This window comes from Rhipicephalus sanguineus, chromosome 9, assembly GCF_013339695.2.
Source record: "Rhipicephalus sanguineus isolate Rsan-2018 chromosome 9, BIME_Rsan_1.4, whole genome shotgun sequence".
Taxonomy (NCBI): domain Eukaryota; kingdom Metazoa; phylum Arthropoda; class Arachnida; order Ixodida; family Ixodidae; genus Rhipicephalus; species Rhipicephalus sanguineus.
The window spans coordinates 110,502,836-110,526,713 of NC_051184.2; positions in this window are offsets into that span (position 1 = coordinate 110,502,836).

Consider the following 23,878-nt stretch of genomic DNA (forward strand, 5'->3'; position numbering starts at 1 on the left):
GTTCATGTTTTCTCCGCTTTGTGTTGTTTCGGGTGTCGCTTCCCAGACGCACAAACACAGACACATCATGATCTTTGAAATGTGCAGTTTCACGTTTTCCAACCGGTTGATCCTCCCATTGACCCCCCCTTTCGGCCTCTATAGCGCGCGGCGCAACACCGGCAGCTTATTTGGACGGCCCATGTACTCAGCTTTATGGACGGTTTGCAGTCAAAGCGAGAGAATTCGTGGAACGAACAATAAATTACAAAACTGGAATAAAATTCAAGTTTGTGTTTAGCACGCATCTCCTAAGGTTGCAATTTGCAAACAATCATTGTAATGCCAACTGCAAGCAATTTTTGTTCTTGGCTAACCCCATTTGAGGTCAGAACTGCCATGTCGGCCTTTAGATAGGTGGTGAAAAGAGGAGGGGGGAAGAGATCCTGACATTGTGTCGGGGGCATAGGTCGGCAAACTCACTCATGAGTCGACTCACTCAGACTCACTCAGACTCAGATCGAGCCATGAGTCTGAGTCTGAGTGAGTCCGGCTGAGAAAAATTTTGGTGAGTCTGAGTCCGAGTGAGTCCGGATGAGAAAAAATTTGGTGAGTCTGAGTCCGAGTGAGTCCGGTTGATGCAAATTTTCGTGAGTCTGAGTCCGAGTGAGTCCGGCTGAGAAAAAATTTGGTGAGTCTGAGTCCGAGTGAGTCCGGTTGATGCAAATTTTTGTGAGTCTGAGTCTGAATGAGTCCGGATGAGAAAAAATTTGGTGAGTGTGAGCAGTCTTGGGCAGTAACTAGTTACTAGTAACGCGTTACCGGTAACTAGTTACTTTTTTCAGTAACTTGTAACTCTAACTGGTTACTTTTAAGTTAGAGGAACTTGTAACTGTAACACTGTTACTTTTTTCGCAGTAACTGTAACGGAAAATACCGTTACAGTTACTTCTGTCTTTATGGAAAATTATCCAACAGCAACACTTTTTCGAACTTGCTTCTTTACCATATATCCTCTCCACCCCTCAACTTTCCAAAATAGGGCTCCCCTCGCAGTTTAGGAGAGGAGGTGACTAAGCGTATTATCTTCCCTGCAGAAGACCGAGGTTGGAGGTCTGTCATTAACGCAACATGTAAATCAATCGTGGTTCAACTGAACAGCCTGCTAAGTTCGCGTCCGTTTTTTTTTTCAGCATATATATCCTTTTCGTCACTTGAGCATCTAGCTATGTTCTTGGTGTACAGGTGGAGGAGCATTAGGATGCCATGTTTAGAGTCACTGTATATGCTACCTTTAGGTAGCAGAGTAGCGTATAGGTCCGGCTAGCAACCACAGCTGTGTGGTGAAGTAGCACTCCATTTTTGCAGGCGACATGCCTACCGCGTCGCCGATAAACATGTCTGGTGTGTCGAAGGCCGGCGATAAACATTGGCTGTCGATAACTAGTGTTAATTGAGTGAGCTGCAGCGGCGGCGTCGAGATATACAAAAATTGGCCCGAGCGTCAGCTTCTCCGCAATGCATGGTTGCTAGCGGCATTGGAAAACAGATGCGCAACTCTGCTACCTAAAGGTAGCATATACAGTAACTCTAGCCATGTTTATCGTCTCCCTCGTCTGAGGCTCCGAGCTAATCGTGTTTGACATGTGGCTAGAAAACAGCAGAACGCGAAACGGCTAAGGCCAGTAATTCCGTGAAATAGCGAAGCGATATTTTAAAACTTCTTTGTAACTGGTTGTAAAATGTTTACTCCGACTTAATGCAACAATTGTTAACAAAATGACAGACGTTTCACCCCCAATGCAGGTGGCATCCTAAAAAAGAAAAAAAAATGAGCCGAGGTCAACCAGTCCACTAGTCACACATGTCCTTGTAAATGTCCAGTGGGGGGCCGCGGCTGTTTTTGCGAGCCGCGGCGAATGCACCACAATTCCAGGAGTTGCTTTTCCTCCACCTTCGTTCACAAACCGGCGTCGTCGCATTGTTTAGGTCAAAGCTATGACCTGTCATCCAGCAGTGCTCAACAAGCTCGGTCTTAGAACGCGTTGCATGGGTTGCTTTAGCGACATTCCGCTTGAGTTCTTTAGGCCTCGTTGATCATTTCCTGCCCGTTTCGCCGATCCCCGCATCGCACTTTTAGATACCGCCATGATCATCCGCAGGTATGCAGTCTTAGGATTTCGTGAACACACGTTGTCATGTTCCAAGGTATAATAACGGGACTTAAAAACGGTTTGTATGCCCAGCGGACCAGAAGCTCTCCGAACAGAGTCTGACACACCTAAACATATGGAGCAGACACAATGGACGTCGTAACCACTCGTGATGCACTCCCCGCTGCTCTTCGTATGCGCTTCTGGGTATAGTTAATAAACGTCTTAGGATATACTGCCGTCGTTCCAGTACATCAACCACGTTTTCCACTTCAAGTAAGAGGCGTTCAAAGTGATTGCTGGTGTTGGGCCCCCTTTCATGTTTCCTTCATCTAGGGTCTTACGACGTGCAACCCTTATTAAATAAATTCTATAATTTGATTTGTGATCTATTATTTTATACAGTAACGGAAAAGTAACGACGTTACTTTTGCACAGTAACTGTAACTGTAACAAGTTACTTTCGGAAACTCTGTAACTGTAACTATAACAGAGTTACTTTTTTGGCTTAGGTAACTGTAACTGTAACACTGTTACTTTTTACTGGTAACGTGCCCATGACTGAGTGTGAGTACGAGTGAGTCTGGCTGAGAAAAATTTGGTGAATCTGAGTACGAGTGAGTCCGGCTGAGAAAAGTTTGATGAGTCTGAGTCCGAGTGAGTCCAGCTAAGGAAAATTCGGATGAGTCTGAGTGCGAGTGATTCCGACTCCAAAAAACTTTGGTGAGTCTATATCCGAGTGAATCCGATTGAGAAAAATTTTCGTCAGTCTGAGTCTGAGTGAGTCCGATGAGGAGATGTTTGGAGAATCTGAGTCCGGGTGAGTCCGATTGAAGAAAAGTTTGGCGTGTCTGAGTCTGAATCAGCCAGGCTGAGGTCAGTATTGCTTATTCCGAGCCCGAGTGAGTCCAGGCGAGTAAACGTTAAGGTGAATTTACGTCTGATAATATAGGGTGAACAAGCTTCTTGTGAGTTTAAGCGCGAGTGCATCCGGCTGAATATGAGTCCGAGCAAGTCGTGAGTCTAGCATATCGAAACAGCACAAGTTAGCTCTATTTATTTTGCCGACCTGGGGACAGCACCATTGCACCAGTGCAATATTACAAGTTTTAGTTTTGTGAACACTACCCGATGATTATTTTCATCAATTCAGCAGCGCGGAAACAGTATGAGCAAAAAAACATTGCGTTTTTGCTGTGCTTGCCTCTGTCATTTTCGTGACAAGATGTTGCGTGTAATGTAATTAGAAACTTATACAGGGTGTTTCAAGAAATGTGTCCAACCTTCTCAAAAAATCAGGAAAAGGCGATATTTGCTCGGGGCTTTCAGAATTGCTTTTTCTGTAGCGGCAGGAACCTTAATGTAGTTAAGGACATAATTTAGGACAGTAATTAAGAAAGTTATACATTAATTGACTTTTTAATTAGCAGAGTTAGGTGATTGTGCCAAATGGGAGAATTGAAGTTCTTCATGTGAGGAACCTATCCGAGCTTTGAGATTTCGAAAAAGCGTCCTCTAGTAATTGTTGCGGCGTAATGAAATTCAACGAAATGCAACGGCTTTCAACAGCGAAAGCCACCGAATTCGGTTGGGTTTCATTACTTCAAATTATTACTAGAGGCCGCTTTTGCGAAATCTCAATGTTGGGATGGGTTTCTGGTACGAAGAACTTCAATTCCCTAATTTGACACAGTCATTTAACTCCACTAATTAAAAAGTTAATTAATTTACCTTCCTTAATTACTGTCTCAAGTCATGTCTCTAACCATCTTAAGATGCCTAGCGTTACAGAAAAAGTCATTCACTCATTTTGGACGTCTCAGAAGATTATGGCAGTCGCGTTCTTCCATGTTTCTGTTTAGGTTTCGCCATTGAATTTGGTTGAATTTCATTACTTCGTAATTATTACTAGATGCCACTTTTTCGAAATCTCAAAGTTGGGTTGGGTTTCTGGCATGAAGAACTTCAATTCTCCCATTTCACACAACAACCTAACTCTACTAATTAAAAAGTTAATTAATTTAACTTTTTTAATTACAGTCCCAAATAATTTCTTAAACCATCTTACAATCCCTGCCACTACAGAAAAACCAATTCTGAAGGCAGCAATCAAATATTGCATTTTCGTCATTTTTTGAGAAGGTTGGACACATTTCTTGAAACACCCTGTATAAACTGGAATGGAAATGAGCGCTACAATAAAAGCTTATGAATTAATTTTTTAATTCATTAGGGAACAACAATATTTCACAGTTGTATCGCTTACAATGTACTTATCTATGCGAAGTTTTTTGTTCGTGTTGTTCTGATGAACAGTTCATGAGTTAATATTACTTCCAGTTACCAGTTGATGGATACACGCGTTCACGCATTACGTCAGTAGGGACAAAACCATGCAAGCTGAGCCTTCAAGATTTTCCAATTATCAAGCAGTGAGCCCTCCTTTCGGATTATATAAAGAGAAAACTGTTTAATTTTTATAAAGGCAACTACAGGGGAGAAATGAATTTAAGTAATCTTTCCTCTGGCCATGTCTGCAAATGGACCTTTTTCCGATCCGAACAGCGCCTCCAGTGGAGATGGCTGAAATCGAAATGGGGGGTCCGTGGCCTCCGAAGTTGTCAGCCGCATACCGGTAGACGGTCTTGGCGACCTGGTATTTTGCGGGAAAATTTGCAAACCTGCCAAGGCAGGTGGTGCTCAGTTCGCTCCTGTCGCCGCAGTGCCGCCCCCAGAAAAATGGCGCACCTCTCGTCATCGCCGCCCCGCATGCGCAGACTACCCTCCTGAAAAATTTTATCATGTACGCACTCACTTACGAGTACAGCATAGTACCGCTAGTTTTACTAAGGAAACTTTCGCTTTCACTGAAAACGAGGAACGACGAGCAGATTGACAGGGACGTCGCTGTTCAAGCGTCTCCGCTCATTATTCGATTAAATTGAGATACAAATCAGTATCGTTCCAGTGAAACCTTTCTACTTTATGTGTTCAAAAGAACTGATTTGTGTTTTTGAAGTGCAAAAATGTTCCGAAAGCTGGGTGAATTCATCGTTGTAAAAAGTTCCAGTACATCAACCACGTTTTCCATTTCTTGTAACCGCCACTGCTGACTAGAGCACACTGCATGACAACGCGACAACATAGATCTCCTAACGGACCGTTTGCGTTCAGTCGGTTGATGCGAGTGAAATAACAAAAAATGTCATTTCACTCAAGGTATTTTGTTAATAATTGTTGTGTCAAGTGGAAGTAAAAAAATTGTTGAAGTAGTTTTGAGGACCAAGTTGTTGAAGTCGCAGTGAACCGCTTGAAATTCACACTTTGCTGCAAAAATTTGTAAGTTTGTAATGTTTTCTAAGGCTTCAAGATTGCCAACACGAAACATCTCGTCCAGCCCATAATACTTAACAGAATGCACCCGAACCAGTAGGGGAAGGAATGCCCCGTGTGCAATTTCAGCCAGAAGCACCCACCACCACTCCTCCCTCACCCCAACCCCAACATGCTCCCCCAGCCTATACATAGTTTTCAGTGACGTCACCGCGGTCGCCATCTTGGTGTACTAGCTGGCTGAAATTCTGCATGAACTCTAAAGGTAAACATTCGGCGGAAGTCTACCTGGTGGCGCTATCTCCACTTCAGATCAAACCACCCCGCCGGACACAAATCCTCCGTTGTCGTCAACAGATCCGAAAGAATCTGCTCATCACCACGGCGGCAGAAGGAAGAAAGAGAGGAAATAATCCGTGACCTCGGCACCAACGGCTATACAAAGGCGTTTATTCGCAAGGTCCTGCGCAGGAAGAAAGACGGGGGAAGCAGGAAACCAGCGGCGCCGCCGCAGCGACGCCGCGTGTCGATTCCCTACATCGCGGGCGCCAGCGAAACAATAGCGCGCGTACTGAGAAAGGCAGGGATCGACGTAGCCCACAAGCCGTCAACCACCATCGGCAGCTTCATCCCTCGACCAAAAGACCGCGCACCTGCGGAAAAAGCGCAGGGCGTCGTGTACAGGATCGGGTGCTCCGACTGTCCCGCCTCGTACATTGGGGAAACAAATAACTTTCGATAAAGAATGCGGCAGCACAAGATCTCCGTCAATTGAACAGCGAACGGAGTGCAGTGCCGGAGCACTGCGAGAAGTTTGACCACCGCATTAGTCCCGACGATGCGGTGATCCTGGAACAAGAAAGCAACTTGCGCCGACGGCTCCTCCTCGAGTCGTGACATATACAACAAACAGCGGGGAACATCAACCGCACCACGGAGACATTACCCTCCCCCCACTGCCAAGGCTTGCGACAAGTTTCGGCAATGGATGGATGGATGCTATGAGCGTCCCCTTTATAACGGGGCGGTGACAAGTGTGCCACCAGGCTCGACAAAAAAAAAAAAAAAAAAAAAAAACTTTACTCTTCTTTTTCGTAGTGTTGGCCTAGTGCCTTTACTTGAATTAAAGCTGTCTTACTCCAGGAAAAAAAAAAGTTTTCAGCTCCATTCTCTGCCCTTTACGGCAGAATGCCCTTATTTTTTTTCCAATATTTATTTTTGTCCTTTCTCTCTAATTTTCTGCCACCAATACTCTAACCGTCTCTTGCTTATTTCAATCGCGGGTGTGTTCAGCTTTCCATTGTCTCTAAAACCCAAGGCGTCATGTAGGCTCGTGCCCAAACGTACACCTGGATGGATATTTCCACATTCAAGCAGAACATGCTCCGCCATTTCCTTATCTTCCCCGCAGCACGTGCATTGTTCTTCTTTACTGAATCTCGCTTTATAACTACCCGTTCTAAGGCAACCCGATCACGCTTCAAACAGTAAAGCGCTTCCCCTTGAATTATCGTGTATATCGTGCAAGGTGTATATAAGCGGCGTGCGTCTCGGGCCGTCTCACCCCTGAATAAGAAGCCGGTCAGGCATCGAAACGACGGGTATCCTAAAAAAAATTTCTGGTTGGAGTTTTCTCTTTTCTGAGGCTTTTTTTTTGCATGAACTGTTACTCGAGCGCACGGAGAAAGAAACGGTGACATCAGATTAGTGCCGGTGCCCCCTCGAGTTCCTTTGTGTTCCCCCTTGGCGCGGCTGGCAAACAGAAGAACAGCGGGGCGAGCACAAAAGAGCGTGGGGACAAAACGACTGGGTGTCCGCCCCCGCGCTGACACTCTTTGATGAGATAAAACGTCAGGGTGACCGCCATGTTGAGGTACCCAGCGCACTTGTCTGTGACGCCACGTGAAACATATGTATCCCACCGCTTAGAGAGCGATGGAAGATCTTGCTGTCCAGCCCCGCCCTCGAAGACCAGCTGCGGCTCGTTACCAGGCGGCGAGAGACGCATATGGATTCCCGTCAAGAGGGGACCACTTCCTTCCGGCGCATGCGCCGAAAAGCTCTTTAATAAAGTTTTTCATTCATTCATTCCTCGTACACTGACTGCTTTTCTCGCTCTTAGCGCGTTCACTCCTACACATTACAACCAAAGGAGCGGGAGCACCACTAAGGCGCTTCAAAAAGTACTGCATGGATGTCACGCGGGAGAAACGAAAGAAAGAAAAGGCAGGGACGACTCGAAAGGGTTGAGGCTGTTTGTGTGGAAAACATACCTCATCGCGCATGCGCAGTAACTATCTTGCAAGGTGTTGGAGGAATGTAATCGGAAATACCAGCTTTTAATTTGTCAATTCACCTGTTCCTACTGATCGTACGCACCAGATTGAGTAATCCACTGCAGCACACATTAGGGATGGTCGAATAAATATTTTGACCGATTAGCGATTAATCGTTCACCGGTTTGGCATGTAATCGATTAATCGCTATCGATGAAGGCTTTCTGGTCGATTAATTGACATTTCTGGCGGACGCTTCCAGAAAGGCGGAAACGCTTTTCATAGTTGAGTGCATTTATTTCATTTCATTATTTTTTGGTAAGCGGAACAAAGATGAGAAACAGAAGTGAGTAACAATTCGATAAATGATAGTCTTTGTTTTGTTGAATACTAAGCGTAATTGCTGCTTGTAAGGTTTGGAGAAACCAGCGGGCCAAGGGGAGGCCGATGGCGCCTGTTTGCCCGCAACGTCGCCCCACGCAAAGAGAGAGAAGGCGCGGGGGTCGCAGACGGCTGTTACCTGGGCAGTGAACTATGCCACCATTATTGGACTGCAAGGACATTCACCTTGGGCAAGTTGAGGCTGAGAAGACAGCCAGGGGCTGCCTACCGTCGCCGTTGACTAGAAATTCTTCCGAGTGGGTGCTACCAGAGAAGAAATGTCTGTTTTGTTTGCGGCGACTGAAGTTGCTGCGCCAAACTGTCACCCTCTTGCCCGAGGAGGACAAAACGAGTCTCTCTGGCACGGGGCCGTAAGAGAGGCTACGTCTGCTAGTCGCTCTGCGTCGAGCGATAGCCCCCGTGTCAGGGTAAGGACCGTCTGCCCGAAACAAATCTTCCCTCCCACAACTAAAGTGAGCTAGAATACCACAACGCAGGGGGGGGGGGGGGGAGGTAGATCCGGGACAGACGTACCGATAATAATGGGTTGATGAGTTTCGTAGAACTCTGGGACAAAGCGGCTCCGGGCGCCGCGTCTCCTTCCCGACAACGGCCCCAGAGAAGAAATGTCACCTTCCCCTTCCGTATACTACTTTCCCCGAGGCTGTACCTGCATAGACGATGGGAAAACGCGTGCCAAGGTCGGCGAGACCACGTTACCACGTTACTGCAGGAAGGAGATGTGGGTGGTTTTGAAAAAACAGAAAAGCGGGATCGTGGGAAGTGAGGGTAGCAGTAATCGGGTCTCTCGAGGTTGTACGATCTCCAAATTAGACGGCCAGAACTCTTACGAGATGTAAATATGCTGTAAATAATTTCCTCTTGTAATCACTGCTGTATCTGCAAGCCGCCACAAGGATCGTTTCTGACGGGACACCTCGAGAGCAAAACATCTACGGCCTGGTGGTCAGCCTCTGGCGGAATCGTGGTTCTTCGGATCGGGGAAGAACGCAACTTTACTGTGCTAATGGATAGTGCAAGGATAAACAACTTGCGCAATAAAACCAAACGCAGCAATCCAGGCAGACTTGATGGAAACATCAAGTCTGCCTGGTTGTCGAACAAGGAAGTTTGCGGGGATAACGTGGCCGCGCAAGCACAGGATCTGTTTGAGTGGCAAAACATGGGAAATACCTTTGTCTTACTGTGGGCGTAATCAGGCTGATAATGATGATGATGACGATGATGACTATGTCTAACAAGGAGTGTTCATGGAATGTTGCGGAGCACAACATGAAATGCCACTATAAAATTACACTTATTGAGTACATTTGTTGAGGTTGAGCGCAAACTAACGACGCAGGATGACAGAAAACACGAGGACCAAGCATTGTGTCATTCTTGCGTGTTCCGTAGTCGTGGGTCTGTTTTTTTTTTTCGGTAAGCCGCAAGATATGCAGTACCAACTAGCCCACCCGCCGCAACTTGTTGAGTGAAACACAGCAGAACTAAATAAGAAATAAGAAAAGCGACAGTAGTGAAAAATTAGTGTCAGTGAAAATTTGCCGAAAAATTCCAATATATAAAACGAGAAAAAAATTACAGGCTCCGGGTTTTCGGGCATGTTATTTTCAACAGATCAATAAAATGTCCAAGGGCTGAGACGATACAGTACGACACTCTACCTTTAATACGGCGCGACCGTGCTTGAACGCTAGCATTGTTGCTTGAGCGAATTTTCGGCATATGAATTTACGCTTACCTCACCTGCACGCACCATAAGAAGCAGCAATCCACCAAAGGAACTCGATCGCCAAAACCTGTGATATACTTTGCATTAAGTTCTTTAAGTAAATTATGCAGAACAAAAATCACATTCACAAATCGTACCGCAAGCAGGAAACGCAGCATGCTGGTCACTTCTAGCGAAATTATTTTTACAGTGTATATAACTGCGCGAAATATCAGCTTGACCAAGCGCTGAGCAGGACTATGGCTTCACTAACCAATGGGTAGACCGCGCGAGACACTGCGCACACGCCTACCTCGCTACGTAAAATTCTGCATAGCCGGAAAGTATCCAGCGGGCTGGACTGGAAGCAGCATTCAACGACTCTATTCCTGGAATAGCAAACGCCTCTACGGCTTCCTGACATTTTATCCGTTATGCCAGCGCAGTAACCGCGTAGTAGCCATCGGAGTACTGCGCTGCCCGACTGAAGCACAAAAGTGTTGCGGCCCAGCACACGATCTGCACATCAAAGCGTGCGGTAGCTTTTAGCGCTGCCGCTCCGTAGGCAAGGTTATATACGTCTATCGACGTGCACGTCTATTGAAAACTATCACAAACCAAACAATTTTTCCTGGTATGGTTCGGGCACGTACAAGAAGGAAAAATAAGCACAAAATGTATTCGCCGTTTTTTGCTTGCCAGGGCAGTTTGCTTGCCAGGGCTGGCTGCGCGACATTATGCATTAACAGTGTCAGATAATAGGGCAACTACGGCATTACTTGGGCGTGAGATATCAGTCGACACTAGACATTCGCTCCATCTCGCCAGCCAAGCGAGTTCCGTAGCCTCACACTAAAGTCGCCGCTCTGGCTTGGTATTCTAGTACGATTTCAGGATTTTCGCGCTACTCCTGTCACTATCTCTAAATCGATTAATCGATCGGAATGTGTAGAGGTGAACACGCTTAGTGTGAGAAAAACCGTCTGGAAAGCAGAGGTCTTGTGGGAGAACTTTCGGGAGAAAAGCCAACTTACAGGTGTTTGCATAGAGTACGCGAGGGGCACTCACTATTTTGCAAAGTGTCAAAAAACACCTTGAAAGCTCTGACGAAGTGCGAACAACATTTTATGCTAAGGCCCACTTTACAAAACGTGATCATTCTCGAGGAAGGGTTTGCATGGAAGTATGACTATAGACGCCGCCGCTTTTATGTTGACAGCTCAGTATGCATCAGCTAGCCCTGCCGCGGTGGTCACATTTTCGGATGCGAAAATTCTAGACGTCCGTGTGCTTAGATTTAGGCGCACGTTAAAGAACCTCAGGTGGTAGCGATTTCCGGAGCCCTCCACTACGACATGCCTCATAATCACATCATGGTCACTGCACATAAAATCTCAGAAAATGTTAAATATGAGGAAGGGAACACACGGTCAGGCAAATACCAGTTAAGATATCTGTACCGACGCAGCCAATACATGAGAAAAACTTTAGTGAGCCGTCGGGATTAACCAAGTGATAAAGAGCGGGACCGCACGTTTCAGCTTCGCTGGCTAACCTTCTGTACGTAGTGCTTGGGAGGGGATTTTATTTATTTATTGAAGACACCCACGCATAGGGCCGAATGTGTAATGGGCAGAAAATGAAATCTAGAAGATGCTACGTTCTAGTGCTCTAAAGGCTAAAACCGCGACATGCTTATGAGACACGCTGTTCTATCGAGTTGCAAATTAGTTTAGTCTTCTAGGATATTTACCGGGTTCCCTGCTTTATTTACACGGCTGTTGCTACTTTTCGGTCCCCATCGAAATGCTGCCGTCGTGGCCGAGAATCTAATACACGCCTTCTTGCGTAGGAGCGCAATGCGATAGCTGCAAGCCACTACGACAGGTCATATTACAATGTGTCAACGACAATCGAAAGTTAACTTTCATGGTCGGCGCGTGCGGGCTTTGGTAGCAGCTTATTTAAAGCTCGTGTGACAGTGCACCACGAAATGGCCCATGGATGTTTCATCATATGCTAGATTACTTGCAATAGTCGCAACTATAACTAGGTTATCGTCGTGGAGATCTTTAAAGATGAAAAATTCAAAGGTTAACTGCCCTGCGCAGACATGCCAGATTTAGTTTGTTCTTTAAAAAATGCTTTCGCCTTTTAAACTTTTCGGCGGAAGTAAACGCGTGCACGCAGACGCATGTAAGCACATGGCCTAAAAATTTAAGGAAAAAAGAAAACCGACGCACCGCACCACGCTTGCCAAAACGTCGTAAAAAGAAATCAGGCGAATTTTAGGCTGATCCGGCTGTACTTGGGCTGAGCCTGCGTTTGTGCATTCGCAGCATAGGCTTCTGCGAACTACAGCATTTATTGTTCCCCTGATGGTATGTTACAAGGCATTACATAGAGTGGGGCAGAAATGTGGCGGGCTAACGAATAAAATAAAATAACTTGCTATAACACGAACGCAATATTTTAGAAAACAGCAGAACAAATTACTGCGAAACAAGATAAATAGTTGCTGTCTGTGATATGTGGGGTAGTAATGACAGTTTTAGAAGGTCTAAAGAAAATCAGATACTGATAATAATGAAGATGGCGTACAATATTAAACAAACTGACAAAATTTCAGGCAATAAGATGCAAAACGCGTATATAAAATGATAATAATTTTTTAAACCCGACGCTGTATATTTGTTGATTAAAAATAGTGAGACTGCGTAGACACCTTTAATGAAAAAAAAACAAGAAAACTAGCCATTATAATGATAAAAAAACAAATGCAGATAATGAAGAGACTCGACGTTACGCTGCGTTTTGCTCGAGAACGACAGCTTCGGAAATACTTGTTCAATCTTTGAAAGCTGACGGGAGGGAAGATTTGGTGAATGCAAGTGGAGAGCCATGAAGACGTTAGACGCTTCTGAAATTAAACAGACGACAAGAGGTACGAGAGGACGGAAGGAGTAGACTGCCATTAAGATGAGAAAAGTCGAAGCACAGCTCGTGGAGCTGATTGACTTGTGCGTTTTTTCCGTCTAACAGTGAAAGGGGTTATTTCAAGTGAAGCTTTAGTATGGGCAACACCCCCGCCACGGCGGTCTAGTGGTCAACGATACGAGAAACAGCGCGACACACGGGACAGTGAAAGAGACGGACCAAGCGCTGACTTACAACCAAGGTTTTATTCCGTACATGGGGGTATATATAGCACACGCAACATGAAAGGAAGGAGAGGAGAACAGTGACGTGAAACATTGTTCACGAATTCTATGAAAGCTTCTGAAAAAAATAAAACCATCATCCACTAGACAGATAGGCAATTTCCCTGGTGAGGAGCGCTAACGAAGGCACACTCACGCACATGTCACCTTTTTTGTCAATGCAAAATGCCTCATAAATCTCACGTGCTCGTTGATCCCTGTATCGCCGAAGTATCTTACATTGATCGAACATTGCATGACAGCCGCATACGGAGCTGTGCGCAGCTAGGTGGCTGCCCACAGAACCCCGCATTAGATTGCGGTGTTCCCTGAGGCGGTCATTTACACACCGACCAGTTTGGCCGATGCGGTCGCTGCTACATCGGCCAAACTGGTCGGTGTGTAAATGACCGCCTCAGGGAACACCGCAATCTAATGCGGGGTTCTGTGGGCAGCCACCTAGCTGCGCACAGCTCCGTATGCGGCTGTCATGCAATGTTCGATCAATGTAAGATACTTCGGCGATACAGGGATCAACGAGCACGTGAGATTTATGAGGCATTTTGCATTGACAAAAAAGGTGACATGTGCGTGAGTGTGCCTTCGTTAGCGCTCCTCACCAGGGAAATTGCCTATCTGTCTAGTGGATGATGGTTTTATTTTTTTCAGAAGCTTTCATAGAATTCGTGAACAATGTTTCACGTCACTGTTCTCCTCTCCTTCCTTTCATGTTGCGTGTGCTATATATACCCCCATGTACGGAATAAAACCTTGGTTGTAAGTCAGCGCTTGGTCCGTCTCTTTCACTGTCCCGTGTGTCGCGCTGTTTCTCGTATCGTTGAACATGTACCAACCGGCCCAAATACGCACCTTAGTGCAGTTCAGGTCTAGTGGTGACGGTGCCCGACTGCTGACCTGAATGTCGCGGAATCTACCTCATCTACCTCATCGCGAGATCTACTCTCATCTAGCTCCATTTACCACTCTTTCGTACGTGTGTGTGTGTGTGTGTGTGTGTGTGTGTGTGTGTGTGTGTGTGTGTGTGTGTGTGTGTGTGTGTGTGTGTGTGTGTGCGTGTGCGTGTGTGTGTGCTTGTGTGTGCAAATAGAAATCAATCAATCAAATCAAATCAAAAGTTTTACTTTAATGGTGCGTTGTGGCCACATGTAGAAAAATAAGATCTCTTTTAAGTCAGCGCATTGGTCGTCGCGTCTTCGTCGTGTGTTTCGCCGAAAATTTTGCGCCGTTTCGTTTCTAACCCTAGCGAGCTTTATCTGTCCCTCTTGCTTCTATTTGTTTGTTTTCCCTCTTTTTCCCACGGCCACCCAAATACCTGGCTATTTCCCACCCGCATGGAAACTTCTGGGCAAATCACTGACTAAGGCAAACCCTTTTCTACGTCTCAACGTTCCTCCACGGCCACCGCTGTCTAGCTGTCCCTTTCTCTTTCCTCATTTTCGGACGATTTCCTCGTCCTCTTTTCTACAGCGCTGCCCCCCCCCCCCCACCTTCCCTGTGCAGTACTGTTGAGACACGGCCGCTTTTTTCATAGAGCGGCCGTGGTTGAGATGTCCTCCATGAGAGAGGCTGGTGCGGGGTGCGCTTTTCTCTTCTTTTCCGAAAATCAACAATCACTTCTCTACGGCGCGGCGCACAGCAGCCTTAGCACAGGCTCACGAACGACGCCAGTGCAACAAACAACAGAGCGCTCCGGCTCCGACCATAGGCAACATGATGCACTGTCTCACTGCTATCTTTCTCTTCTACATTCTTTTTTTGTGCCCACAGCTTTGTGAATAGGTGAAATTTGCCTGGTACGGTATAAAAGCCACATTCGCCAAGTAAGCGTCCATGCAGGCTCCTTGCCCGTCAGTCAGGAAGCATCGTCTCTAGAAGGAGCACGCTCCCGCATTGAGCAGGATTAGCCATGACAACACCCCACTCCAAGGAAACCGAAGACTTGATCAAAGTACAAGGGTACTGTATGCACGAAAGCCTCAAAGGGCACTATGAGTACACCGGCTCCAGCAAGGGGTCCGACAAGGTTACCTACCAGTGCAAGTATTGCGGGGAGGAGAAATCCGGAAGAAAGAACACCGTCGGAAACTTTAAACGGCATCTAGAGGTGAGTGTACCCCATTCATTTGTTTTTTTTTTATAATTCGCTTCAAAATTATAATTCATCAAATCCAGCTGTTGTGCAGCAAAACATATTCCAACTCTGAGATAGCTAGCCTGCTGAATTACCAAGGTGCGCTGCGCGCAACATTCTCTTGTGCGTTGTCAGTCGTATTACTTGTACCAATTTGGTGCTTTATGCGTCCTACAGATTTTATTAAGAGGATGAGAAAATAACTGAGCATTTCTCTTCGGTACGCGTTTTATCATGTAGTGCATAGGCAATTCATACACTTTATACCGCCGTCATCCTCGCACCTTTCATTCTTTCGTGCGTTTTTTTTTATTCAGCTGCGTACTGTCATGGGAACAGGGTATTAGGAAAAGATGATGAGGAGGTTGACTTTTACCCAAGACTCCGTATGTTTTGATGCGTCGACTCTTTGCCCGCTATGTATTTAGCTGTAAATATATCTTGTCGTAATGCATTCTAGTATTTGGCGGAGGCGCTTGGTAGACACGTATTTGTCGCAAGCCATAATAAGTGGGACGCTCCGCTCTTGCTGACTAACATTATGATAATTTAGCGCATAGTTCAATCATGACTTCACATTACACCATTTCACTAAATGGTTGATTTTTCTCTTCTAGCTCGTGCACAAATCTGATTACGAAGAGCACAAAGCAAAGCGGCAGAGAACTCTTGACTCTGCAGTCTCTGTGTATAAGCAACAGCAGACAGCACAGAAGAAAGTTCCACTTTCTAGCGAAGCTCAAAGGAACTTCAACAAATATGTGGCAGAAATGGTTGCGCTCGATGGTTTTCCATTATCGGCAACGAAAGGCCTAGGTTTCAAGCGGCTTGTAGCTTTTTTAAAGCCAGAACTGAACGTGCCCTCGCCAAGAACCGTGAAACGGCAGTTAGAGGATTTAGCCGTTGAGTTCCCACTGCCAGCACTTAACAACAAACTTAACAGCGTCCCATCGAGGGCGCTGCATTTTATAGTTGATCTGTGGACAAGCCGGTCACGCCAGTCAATTCTCGGCATTCGGGTCCAATTTGTGGATGACTGGCCCCTCCGTCAGTTCACTCTGTCATTTCGCCACATCGAAGGCCGCCACACGGGCGAAAATATCAGGGAGACTTTCCTTGCCGAATTGACGGCGAGGGGCGTAGGCGAGTCGCAGGTCGGGACTATCGTTTGCGACAATGCGGCTAACATGAACAAGGCATTCAATATGACCGGCAATTTCTCGGACGATTGGATGCACAAGTGCCTGGACCCTGAAGACGGCAACGAGGACTGCGACGAAGACTGCTTTGAAGACAGCCCCGAGGAGACGCCAGATACTGAAGTCCTGACACTACCCACGTTCAAGAAAGTCAGCTGCGCTGCGCACACGCTCCAACTTGCCGTTAACAGCGCGCTGCGACAAGACGACAAGGCTCAGAAGTTACTCAGCAGCATCAATGAAGTAATCAACTTGTTCAGGAGGTCATGCTACTGGACGGAACGCCTCAGGGAGGTCTGCAGCAAGGACCTTGTGCCCGCGTCAGGAACACGATGGAAATCTATTGTGGCTGCGCTGAAGCGCCTCATTGAAGTAGTGTCTCTTATTTCATACAATTCATTTATTCAAATAATGCTTAGAAGGACTGACAATTGGGCAAGTTGGTAAGGAATAATTTATTCAATGAGTGAATTTGAAAATAGTATTGTGAAAGACGCGATGACCCCTTACTTACGAATCCTTCAAACCTAAAATTTGACTTTTTAGCAGGAGGCTTTTAACAACGTTCCACCGGCGGTTTTATATTGCTTTGCAAGAAATGGCGAGTTGTGTTTTTTTTACGTGATTCAGATCCAGAAATCAAAACAGCACTAAGTTTGACGATAGTATAAAGCCTGCCCAGGGTTTATTGATAGAGAACGCTTCTAACCAAATACCGATTGAAACGCTCACTCAAAAGATTAGTTTCGATTAAAAAATGGCTAAATCTTTGACCAGCCAGATCCAATTTTAAATAATGGGTATGCATCGTAAACGTCTCGCGAGTCGCAACCAAAAAAAAAGGAAACAAAAATCAGTATAACCGCCTCCACTCCGTTTCACAGTTACTTGCCATTGTGCTTTCCTCTCAAGGCTGCGCATTTAAAACTACAAGGTAGTTTAGGCTGCCTTGGCGGCAGTCTTAAAGGGACACTAAAGAGCAAAGCGATTTGTCTCGTATTAGTGAACTACTCTTTCGCGATACCAAAAACAGCGCTTGCTGCGAGAAGACGCATAGTAAGCGAGAAATCGTGCAAAAAGAAAATGTGGGTGGCGACGCCACCCTGAAGTTTTCGCACCATTCGCCGTGACGTCACATATTTTGACGGCGCCTACTAGGGGCTACGTAGTTCCTTAACGGTAAAAAGCGAAGTACACTGTCCTCTGAGAGGACCATAGAGTTAACATACGAAGTTTGAGGAAATTTTGTTGAGCCAATGGCGCCAAAATACGATAAATACACTTTGAAATCCGTGACGTCACGCGTGGAGATTTTGGCGCGAAATTTACAAATGAAACTTTGAACTTCATTTTCTCGTTTATTAATACATCTATGAAATTGACATTATAGTTCTCAAACTACAATTTATCAATATAGACCGATTCATTGTTTCTCTTTAGTGTCCCTTTAGTCGACGTGTCAATTTCTGCGTGAAGCTGCCGACGCCGGCTTGCCAGTTAATTTAGAAAGTAGGTTAAAAAATTGCTGACGAAATTTCTCTTACGTAACAGCATTTCACCATTTCCCAATGTTACGGCCCCAGCTATTCGCGATAATGCCAGTCACGATCATGAGGTGTTGAATGTAGACGATTGCTACGCACGTTCTTTCGCCTACAACACCGGCCCTTTTGTCTCGAAAATGCTACTTCGTTCTAGCATTTAGTGTTTCTATTTCACTTATCATTTCCTCCCTTTTTTTCCCCTTAGACTGATGTCTTTGACGCGGTGATATCCGTCGTCCAACAATACAACGACGATCACCCATCGAAGCTAATGAAGCTAACGGCACGTGATTTTAACATCACTCGCCTTCAAGCTCTCCACAATTTGCTCAAGCCATTGGCAGATGCAACTGATCGGCTTCAGTCCGATGGCGTCACCTCTGGCGAACTGCACCTTACCATCTGCCAGTGCTATACGCAAGTCAAGGACACAGCAACAGAGTGAGAATTCCATCGTTTTTTTTTCTTCCATTGACTATTGGAGTCTGCTGACTCGGAGCTCTTTGCAGCGTTTTATTCGGACTGTTGGCATGTAACTTGACCAGCTGGTTTAGCTTATGTTTTTGTTAAAGATCTTCTTCAAACGAACATATTGTGCAGACGACACACAATCCCATAGGACAACCGCTAGACAGAACTGCAGAGGACAGGACAACCGCGTGTGGTTTGTAGCGTGTGTCCGACGGAAAAATAGCCAGCTACACGCATAGTAATAAGAATAAAAACTAAAATATGAGTAAATACAGGAATAAAAACCACTAGCGCCTCGAGGGCAAAGATGATGCAAGCATACGATATTTTTTTACAGGTTCACAAAGCTGAAGAAGAGGCTGTTGAAGGAGCTCAACGAGCGCTTTGAGGGCGCTCTTCATGAGGCGCATTTTGTCGCTGCAAGCGTCTTGAATCCGCGACAGAAACTGCGGGTGTTCCACCCGTCAGTAGCCCCAGAACTGAAAAAGCCGACCGCCGATGAAGCCACAAATACCATCAGGAAACTTTTAAAGGAGGCAGATGCGGAGGTAAGAAGACAGTTTTCATTCCGTCTCTAGATAACAAGTGACACAGTCTTGCTTCATGCGAAAAGGAGTACAGTGACCTAGTTCTTGGGCAGACTTTTCTGTAACGCTTAGGTACTTTTCTGTAGTCATATCACCATTTCGAGTCCTGTCGTCAATAGAATTCTACATGTATATTAAATTTAATATATGTACCCTCGTAGTGACTAAATAGGCTGATAACATCTTGAGATTAATACAAATAGGCGATTCCTATCAGTACTATTCCGAATATATAAAGAAATAGTATTGTAAGGAACATTATTGTCTCGTTTTCTTAATCGAATGAATGAAAATTCTACACAGACTACAGTGCATAATTGTTTCTTACTGGTAATTATTAACATTAAACAAGAACCTATCTCAAGTCGTTGGCTTTTTTTTCTGCCTGAATATCTGATTCCATTCTAAAATTGCCACTGTTAAAGACTACAATGGTGTAGTGCTTGAGTATTTTTCTCTCAACAGAACTTAGGATAAATATTTTCATTTTTAGAATAACGCCCATTTAACACTGTAAGGGTTTTTGTTCCATTGTGGCAAAAACACACAGGAAAGACACCTTGCAACTCAAAGGACTGGACTGTTCGCTTTGCAGAAACATGTGCCACTTCGTTCAATTTTCGTCATTGCAGGAGGCTGAAGTTCCGTCAGCGTCACAGCCCGGGACATCTACTCAAGAATCAGATGTACCAGCCTCATTCAGCACTGCAGACCCCTATGCTATGTTGGATGTTTTGAGCCCGGCAGAAACATCTTGTCACAATGCAGAGCTCGACAACTATTTGAAGAGTTCCTGCCCTTCTCAAGATCCGCTCTCTTTCTGGAAAGAAAATGAGAAGAATTACCCTAAGCTGGCAAAGCTAGCCAGACTATACCTAGGGGTCCCTGCATCATCCGGCTCTGTGGAAAGGCTATTTTCGGTTTCAGGAGCGCTCCAAAGGGCCCGAAGAGCTTCGCTGTTGCCCCACACAATCGAACAGCTAGTCATTGTGGCTGAACATGTTAAAAGCAAAGAAAATTCGAAATAGAATCACTATTCCAACTGGTTCTATAATTTTCCAATAAATGAACTTGAAAACTATTTTTGCAGTCTGCATTTTTTGGTTCCATACTTCCTCTTCAAAAACCCTTTAATGTCGCGGTCCCACTGCGACAGTCTTGCGAATAGTTCAGATTCCACCCCAAGACGCCACTGAGTGATGTTTGGAAAAATGGGGAAAGGTGTGCTCCACGAAGGAATGTTTCTCCACCTCCCCACGAAACAGGCGTTCATTGCGATGTCCTTGTGCGGGCAGATGAAATAAGGTGTCACATGGTCTACACAAGCAGGGACTGCATAAAGAAATTTGTTAAATGTACTTATTCTGTAGAGGTCAACAGTCCATGTAGCGTAAATTGTGCACGTGTTTGATGTCTTTTTTGGCGCTGTCCGTGCTTACTTTCCTTTATTTTGCTGCCGAATTCCAAGACTTTTGATCCCATGTGCGTTGTCCTACATCTAATTGTGGTAAACTGCTTGATCGGCTGCCATCCACCACAACAAGCAAACGGCAGTCATTGCAGCGATTTTCCAGGGCACAATGACCACTTGAAACAGAAAGTGGACAATGTGTAGGCGCGACCATTTTGCGAGTGCGCGGATTGCGCGGGTAAATACGATATATCCTTCAACGAGAAGGCCACTTACTGGAATCCGCGTGTTTAAAAGCTTCACTGGGCGTCCGCACAACTCACGTTTGGTTCGTTGCTCGCGGCTTGGAATGCTACAGGTCACGCGGCCATCCGCACTTTTCGCTGCAGTCAGGTAAATAAGGATCGCTCATTGCTTGCTGCTAATGCTATCGTTCAACCGGTGTCGCGTCGAACAGTCAAACTCAGTACCTTGCTTAACACATCACACGTCATGGCATGGTTCAATCAAGTTTCGAGATTTCGTCGTACAAGCCTAGAAAATAGGAAGTGGTGAGCGAAAATTATGTGTGCAGTCCAAAAACACTTTCACTGCCACCTGTGAAGAAAAACGAGCACACAGGATATTTCTCGAATCTTGCTTCATCTGCACTTCTCATTGGCATAATAGTCTATCCTGCTGGCAACCTGGCACGCCCTCAGGATGTACCGTGCACGACGCTTCCTTTCTGATGGCTTTCCCCTTATGGCTTTCCCCTTTAAGTCGTCGTTTGGACGAATGCATAAGGGACCGTGCGACTTTTTTTCTGCCGATGACGTACTTGCTCACAGAAAGCAAATGGCGTGAACGCCATCATGCCTGCACGCGCTAACATGAATGAAAACCTAAGTTTCATGGACGGTCCCTTCAGCCGCTCTTGTCCTTAGAAAAAACGTTTTCAGTATTGCCAAGGTCACGTGCGATGTTGATTTTTAGGGGCGAAGCTTCTTAAGGCGGCACCCGTTCGTCCCTCGTAGTCGTAGTCGTAGTAGTAGTAGTCGTAGTGCATAACAACTCTTACGATTTGACCTCCAAGGTGGTGCCGGTGGGAGATTTTTCCTGCGCGTTGTTGAACAATAAAAAATTCGCAGCGTGCGTGTTAACTAAAAGCCGAATTCTTCTGTCTCTCATTCCCCATTAGCAGCCATTGGCATGTTCCAGTAGGAAACGTTAGTACAAGTAGAAGTGTAAGTGTTAGCTAAAAGCCGACTTCTTCTGTCTCTCATTCCCATTAGCAGCCATTGTTTACCTCCAAGGTAGTGCCTGGTGAGATTTCCCCTGTGCGTGATTAAACAATGAAAATTTTGTTCAAAACGCCGTTGATTGATGAAATAAACCAACGAAAGACGCCAGATGTTTTGTAAAAGCAAAACGAAAGAACGCCAGATGTTTCTAAAGCAAAACGAAAAGACGCCAGCTGCTTAACGAAAGACGCCAGATGTTTTCTAAAGCAATGGTTTTCTAAACAATGAAAATTCACAGCGCACATGTAAAATTAAAGTGAGCTGCAAGTCGTCATAACTCATCGAACCTTTAGTATAAACGCGCCCGATCTCACGTCGGTGATGATGTACTGGGCAGAATTCACGGAAGATTCACGGTTTACCGATGAACGTCCGCAGCTTCGTCCACTCATCATCATTCACTCCGTGGATATGCTGTGATTTTTTTTTCTGGGATCCACAGGAAATAACCCTTTCATAAACTAAAAAAAGGTTACAATTATGAAGCCCGACTAATTGACAATGTGCAGTGTATTTGGAGGTTTAATCTATTGCATTCTGGTGGGCGAATCAAGCCAGGTTCAGTAACGTGTATTGAATATGAGCCGTGATGTGCAAGATATTGGTGAGTTCAAGCCAGAGTGAGATGGTTTATCAAGAGTTTGGTAGCTTTGAGGCAGAGCGATGCGGGCCGAGCGGAATGTCGCCGATTTTCAGGCAGAATGAGCCTGGTTGAGCAATATATTGGTGATTCTGAGTCCGAGTAAGTTCGGCTGAGGAACGTTTGGTGAGTGAGTCCGATTGAGGAAACATTTGGTGAGCGTAAGTCTGAGTCCAAGCGATTCCGGTTGACAAAACGTTAGGTGAGTCTGAGTCCTAGTGAGTCCGGTTGAGGAAACGTTTGGTGAGTCTGAGTCCGAGTGAGTCCGGTTGACGAAACGTTTGGTGAGTCTGAGTCCGAGTGAGTCCGGTTGAGGAAACGTTTGGTGAGTCTGAGTCCGAGCGAGTCAGGTTGACGAAAAGTTTGGTGAGTCTGAGTCCGAGTCACTCCGGTTGAGGATACATTAGGTGAGTCCGAGTCCGAGTGAGTCCGGTTGACGAAAAGTTTGGTGAGTCTGAGTCTGAGTCAGTCCGGTTGATGAAAAGTTTGGTGAGTCTGAGTCCGAGTGAGTCCGGTTGACGAAAAGTTTGGTGAGTCTGAGTCCGAGTGAGTATGGTTGACGAAAAGTTTGGTGAGTCTGAGTACGAGTGAGTCCGGTTGAGGATGCATTAGGTGAGTCTGAGTCCGAGTGAGTCCGGTTGACGAAAAATTTGGTGAGTCTGAGTCCGAGTGAGTCCAGTTGAGGAAAATTCTGGTGAGTGTGAGTCTGAGTGAGTCCGAAACAAAAAATATATTTTTGAGTGAGTCTGAGTGAGCTCCGTTTATTTTGCCGACCTATGCATATGAGGAAGCTTTTCGTTTCGGCAGTGGAGTTTGACGTAAGGCACTTTTGTAAACACAAAAATGAATCTCGCGTGCCAGAAGTAACAGAGTTGCTGCGTATAACGTTAAGCAAAAGGTGATGTGCCAACATTTTGCAGCAACAACACGTTATTATTACGACTAAATAGGCCGTAGTGAGCTGCTCTAGAGTAAGTGCAACCAGAAAAGGGCTCTCTAACGTGCACAAAATAATTCTGAAGTGAACAGGCGTTTTTACAATTTGCCCCATCGAAATGACACTGCTGCGGCGGGGTATTGAACCCGAGTCCTCGTGCTTCACCGCGCGACACCTTAGCTGGTAAGCTACCCCGGTGGTTTTGTTTACATTTGTGCGCGAGCCTAACGCCACGGTGTAAGAAAAAATAGTTCACTTTACACAGAAATTAGTGAAAAGACTTTCCTGCTGTAATATGAACAATTTTTATACAACAACATTCTTGTCGTGAATGTTGATGTGCTAGTAGCCGTGGGGTCACTAATTTTCTTTTTTGTTAAAATATCACACATATTCCTCCTGAGTGCACGTTAAAGAGAAGAGCCACGTACGGGCTCTCGGCTATATAATTTGCACAGCTTTGTTTAGAAAACTCAGTTACAGATAGATGACCGAGACGAGCTCACCAGAACATTCAAGCGGCAGCATTGTCAACAGCTCTCGCACAGTTTCTTTAGAGAAACGGTAGCGTGCGAGGAACTGCTCTTTACTGTACAGGTC